We start from the raw sequence: 6,386 nt of genomic DNA, 5'->3' as shown, positions 1-6,386 counted from the left end.
TCCATAGGCAGATAGAAGAAAATTTCTTGTTTTGGGTAGAACAAATTTTAGTGCTGGCTCTTTGAAAATGAAAGGGAAATATAATTCGTTATTTAAAAGGAGGGTGACCCCAAACGTAATTGGCGACATCATTTTGATACTCTCTACTTTTCTGTCAGTGCAGAGATAAGTGGGCTGGTGTGGGAAGTCAGCAGCCGAGCAACTTTGTACTTTGACTTGTATTAGTGACCGGAAATGCAGCTTTCAACAAGGAACAGGATCAGCGCAGGAGCCGCCTCAATGACTCGCCAAAGGCAAAGCGGCACGACAGGGGATGGGCGCGGGGCAGAGCGGGGAGGGGAACGGGAAGCTGGAGCGGAACCGTTGACAAATGCTTTATGTATATACAGACTTGTTGGATATTTTTATTTGCAGCTTGCAGAATTTTATGAGCAAAGCGTTTGCATTTGAATGGCAAATAGATTTATGAAAGGAGTAGAGGTCGGCTGGGGACAGAGGCAAAGAGCAAACTTTGCTATTTAAGTATACAACAGTTAGCTCTCAAATGGGATGGAAAATCTTTAAAGTTTAGTCAAGGAGCATCCATAAGAATGCGGCAGCGCTACACAGCGGGACCAAAACAAAGCAATTCACCTACAGTAAACGTGTTGAGGACCTAAAACAAGTATACAAGTATTAACTCATTCGTATTTAAAGTCCGCATCAGTCATCTTTCAATTATTGCGTGTCACCAAATCTGCTGCAAAGTTAAACATCCAGGAAAATCCTTTTGGGACATGCCCTATTATTATCGCAGTCATCGCCGAGCCCCAGAGGATCTCAGTCAGAGATACCTTGACATCGTTTTCGCAGAATTTCCTTTTAAATTATGCACGACATTTTCCTTCATTGTTTCGATGCTCCGACTTGCTTTCCATATTTTTTTAGTGTCAAGTCTCGGGGGAGCGCCGCAGGGGGTGGAAAAACGAGGATACGGTCGCCCTAATGCATCGGAATTTTACTTTTTTGAGCTCAGCTGACATGCAAAATGAGTTAATGGCATCGGCGGCTGGAGGAAAGCGAGAGCAAAAGCATCTCAGTGGCGGGGAATATATTCCCCGGGCGAATTGCCGTTGATAAGTGAATGTCAACTGAGTTTGGAGGGAGACAAATGGGTAAAGCGCGAAATTAGGTCCCCCATAGCCGGGATATTTAATTCGCGCAAAGATAATCGTCAAATACAATTGCACTAGAACTAGGAATTGCGTACCGCCTCGCTGTGCAAATATTTAAAATGAAATCCTGTACCGCCCGATAAGGCCGACTCCCATCCAACCCCGAAACATTGTTATGCCAGCAATCATGAAAACTTAATTAGAAGCTTATTTGGTGTTTTACAAAAACGTCACAATTTGCATACCGCATTTCATTTGCTGCCTCGCATCGGGCGATAAACGGACCGCAAAACATTTCAGGGCAGCTGGGCAGGCTGCTGGCAGAGCCCACTGTAAAATACTAAAATTAAATGAGCTAAAATTAACATAAACAATGAAACGATAAGCACAAAATTGGCCTACGCCAACACACTCAACGAAATCACACCGACACCCGAATAGAAAATTGAACACCCAATTTGGTTGAACGGGCTTGGCCAATTTGCACAAAGTCGGCTTTTGCGCAACTTAAAATTTTATGCTAATTGAAATGTATAAAAGGATTGCAGCTTACGGACCTAGCATGGGAATTTCCCAGCTTTCTGGGCGCAAACTACTTAAGGTTGAGAACATGATATCTGAGCTGTACATATTTAATCACCTCAATTTGTTGTTTCGTCGATTTTCGCAGTTCGGTGAAGTTGCTGCTTAGCACTGCTAATTGTGCTTAACCGTTCCCTGGGGTTTAGACAAATTGAAAACAATAAAAGTAATGAAAATCCGATCTTTTTATTAGAAGTTTCCCCCGACGCCCGGCTTCTCCGAGCTTAAGCCATGTGGGCCTAAACACCAGTTCAGTTTGCGTCAAAGGATTCCCGACGCGGGCACATCTTCATCGTGTTAAGGCGACTTATATACGCACCAGTGCAATCCCACCTCGAAAACCGTCAAAATGCAAATAAGTTGTTAATTAATTTTGAAACGTTTTATGTGCCAGGAGTCGTAGTCTTCTCCTGCTCCTCCTCTTAGTTCGGGTCCTTTTGTCGCAGCGAGTTTGGCTGGTTAAGGCTGGTTTCTGGGGTTGCTTGTTAAATTTAATAAACTTATGGGAACTTAATTAAAACAAAATTAATTCACATTCCCGGCGCAACTTAAAGGCAGACCGCAATGTGCACACACTGACACCACGGGGCGTATGCGTAATTTCACCAGGAATTGCAGAGCTCATTGCGCATACGCCGCATTGTCTGCTGTAAGAGAGCTTTGCATTAATTTTGATTTTCATCTGGTTTTATTTCATTCCGTTTTTTGGCAAGAATGTAGCTCGCTTTTCGCGCTTTTCACGCTTTTCTTTCGCCATGTAAATTATATGCGCGCAAAGAAATGTTTGCAAAGTTACTCTCAAGTTCCATGCCTTCTTTTGTTGCCCGAAACAGTGCTTGTTCTAATTAAAAACAAAAGTTTTTTAATCTGCTTTATGGCATAAAGGAAAATAATTATGCAGTTTTAGCGGGCACACAGAAAAAACTGCTTAAAACACAGTTTGGTAATTTTGTCATTTTTTCTTTGGGTTGGAAAGTACGAATTTGATACGGTGCAGCGGGGCTTCATTTATTGGGGAAACTAACCTGAATTATTTTCTTTTTAAATTGCAATCAAGTTTTTCTGAAGGGTAGCTGTATTTTCAGTTGATTTATGACTTCAATCGAATATGTTTATTTGATATTATTATATCGCAAGCTGCAATCAAATTGCATCGCCTCTCAAATGGATTTAAGCCACTGAAAAGCCTTGAGCAGTCGCCATTGGCCAATTGAATTTTGCTCTCGGGCCTAATCGAAGATTAAGTCAGGCAGTGAATTTGTGATTACTATTCAGTGGCCAAAAGTTGCAGCCTTGCACTTGCCGACGAGTCAGCCTGCTTAGGTATGTAAACAATCCATTAACCAGAACTTAATCAATTGGAACTAGTCTGGAATGGCAAATGCATTTTGCCGAGCACAGCAAATGCCGTGAATCGAACTTGGGGCCGGCAGACGGACGGATTCGCTTCATTTTCAAAGTGCCCGAGAAGTTTTCCACGGAAGTTTGTGGGTCTGTCTGTCTGTATCTATAATTGAGTGTGTTTGCCAAGGGTGCGTGAGTATGGAGGCAGTTCGCATCCGTATCTTTTGACCAAAGATCCTGCTGCGAACTTACGGATTCTGGGCAAAGTTTGCATGCGGCTGCTGCTGGCCGAAAAGGTAACTGATAACTTTTGAGTTTAGATTGGGTCTTAATTGTATTTCGGCCATTTGGCTCTGTCCTTCTGTCTATCCGTTTACCTGGCTTCTGCAAATTTGCCAAGTGCCGGGCGATGATGATGGATGAACGGCGGTGCTAAAAGGGTTTCTGACTTTTGGGTGGGCTTTGTGCTCTGTTGATTCAGGTCTTGACACCCAACAGGGAATTGATAACGAAGTGAAATTGAATGATTCATCCGATGGGGATGGAGCTCGGGGATCTGATAGGGGCTATAGATAGGGTTGATTTTGGAACCCAAGAGCTCGCTAACAACTCAGACTGTTGGGGCATATATATCTGGCAGAAAAGTTAAATAAGCTTTTACAGATATTCTTATTTAATATTTTCATATGTTTGCTTAATTTCTTAATAAAAAGATGGAAAATCCTATAGATACTTTTATGTAAGCTGCCTATCCCCACAACGTTGTATCTTGTGGGCACTCAAGTAGTCGTATGCCTGCGAAAGCCATGGAAATATTTATCTTAGAAGTAATTTACCGATTTCCTGCTCCCTGAGAAGCACTTAGAATGTGATCTCTGCCAGCATATTGGAATGATATAAGGCCCCGGGAAACGTTGAATTAATGCTATCAGAATGCTTGATTTATACCTAATTCTGTGTCGGGGCTTTCCGCCCCCGCCCCTGGGCAGCTTCCCTGGAAAACGACATCGGCAGCAGTTGTCGCCTCACACATTAAAATATTACAACATGAACTGGAAACACGAACACGACGACGCACACACACTCGCACACACACCATACACTGACAGAAATTATGATGTGTCAGCAGAGCATGTTAGTGGCGCCCTCTCGCTCGCTCTCGTGGCGAACACAGGCCGAACATGAGCTCATATTTCGTCGAGCTATAAATAAACTAAATTGCCAAAAGTCGAGACAGTAGAACCAAGGCAGGCGATTCGGCTCAACGGCAGATTAAGCAGAGGGTGCGTGGCCCAGAGTTGGGATCGTGATAAGAGATATCGGGGCGAGTTTCGATTCATTTTTGAATTTTAGAATTGACGAACATGGATCTTAAGGATCCCAGAAAAGATCGATTAAATAACGCATTTCACGGGGAAAGAACCTTCTGAAAAATTCGATTGATTTATTTTAATATTATATCTGATGTGACATTTAGGTTTAAGGAATCGGGGTATCTATTAGGTGTAAGACATTTTATAATATCTTTATACAACTATTTTATAATTTTTAACGATTCATTTCATGGCATCTATAAAAGACTGAATAATAACGGCGAGTTATACGATATAACATTAGATGGAATTTAAAGAAAATAATGGCTTCCAGATCTGTAGATGAATAAGGGAAAAACAAAACCCTGATCATAGTAAGTATTTTTAAGTACTTTTGTTGTACCTGCTCTTTAATCCTATGTAATAACTTTTGAATTACTATCACATCGCATCACTGGAGCAGACCTATCCACCTCGCCCTTCATGTTTTCCTTTCGGCTGTTAGCATTTATTAACTATGCATGCGTGTTCGGGCTGTTGTTGCCAGCGATTACAAGTATAAAGTGCATGAGTCGAAAGACAAGCCAGTCCACACCTGGGGATTCGCCCGCCGAAAACTTTGCAGCCAGCTAATTGACGTGTCGAGAAACCCCGACCGCCCCCTAACAATATTTAACCAACCCACCCAGTGCACTCAAGACAATTGCTGATAAAATGCGAGTTTCTACTCGAATAATGCCAAAAAGATAAAAGCCGCTGGTCCTCGTCGCGAAAATTTACTTTGTGCGGCGGCTGTGAACAGCAAATGAGCAAAGAGAGTGGAAAGCACCCGCCCGACCGCCGGAAAAGCGCCCTCTGGACCTCCCACCTTCACGCCACCCAAGGGACCCACCATATGCAAATAATTGCTGTGAACTTTGGCACAGAAAGCAGGCAGTGGCAAAAGCAATAGAGCTCAGTTGGCAATTAAATTACGAGTACCAAAAGAAAGCCCTGGAAGGAGGGACGCCGAAAACGAGACCCGAAAATGTTGACAAGCCAGAAAATGTTGGTCCGCTGGACAGGACCGAAATGTTAATTGGGCTCATGACACTGCCGACCGAGGCATAAATCATAAAAATGTAGCAGCGACACAAGGTGGCCCAGAAAGCGGAAAGCCCGAAAAATGCAGGCGGGACCAGAAAACGAACCAATATTCAGGGCAGTTCGGGGGCTCTGGGCGGATCAGTCCCGAATCGGGGGAAGGCACCGCAGTCGGAATCAGGAGAAGTAGCTGGCCAGAGGAGACTAACGAAACGTAACGACCGAGCGAAAACTTAACAAGTGTGAAGGCACTGGTGATGGATGATGGCCCAAATAAATGCCCTAGAAGCCGTGCGAAATCGTCAGGGCTCGAGAAGAAGCGGGGTTTATGAATAGGAAAATATGTTTGCTGTCTCAAAAAAATACTTAAGGGGTACTGCTTCTTATTAAAAACACCTGGGTATATAGCTATGTATCAGTTTACAATAGGTTATGGCTTGGAGCTTAGTCTTCAATGATCATGTATTTTCATTCCTGCTCACAAATAACCATCAAAGTTTGATGATCAAACACACTTTTGAAATTGAAATAAATATGTGCGTGATATATATCCAAAAAACTTTATCACCTGCGGTTACTAATTGTAAAATACAATGATATTTTAAAGCAATTAGAATAATAAACTCAAAATAATTAGGCAATGCAGGTCTTACATAAGAAGTACACCTTAATCCCAAAACATAAACGAAACATCCCCTGAAATTTCAATAATGTTTGATTTGTATACGCATTCAACTAAATCAAGAATTAGACATTCATTCTATTATCCCTTCGTTGGGTCCGATCCACCCCCGACACTCGACATTTACACCCATTAGTGGGCACAGAAATGAGTTTATGCTTGCCTGACTCTTGGCTTTTTAGACAGCCCCACACACCCAAAAGGAAATATGGAAAAATGTAGTCCGAG

This window comes from Drosophila biarmipes, chromosome 3L, assembly GCF_025231255.1.
Source record: "Drosophila biarmipes strain raj3 chromosome 3L, RU_DBia_V1.1, whole genome shotgun sequence".
Taxonomy (NCBI): Eukaryota; Metazoa; Arthropoda; class Insecta; order Diptera; family Drosophilidae; genus Drosophila; species Drosophila biarmipes.
This window is presented reverse-complemented; position numbering follows the sequence as displayed.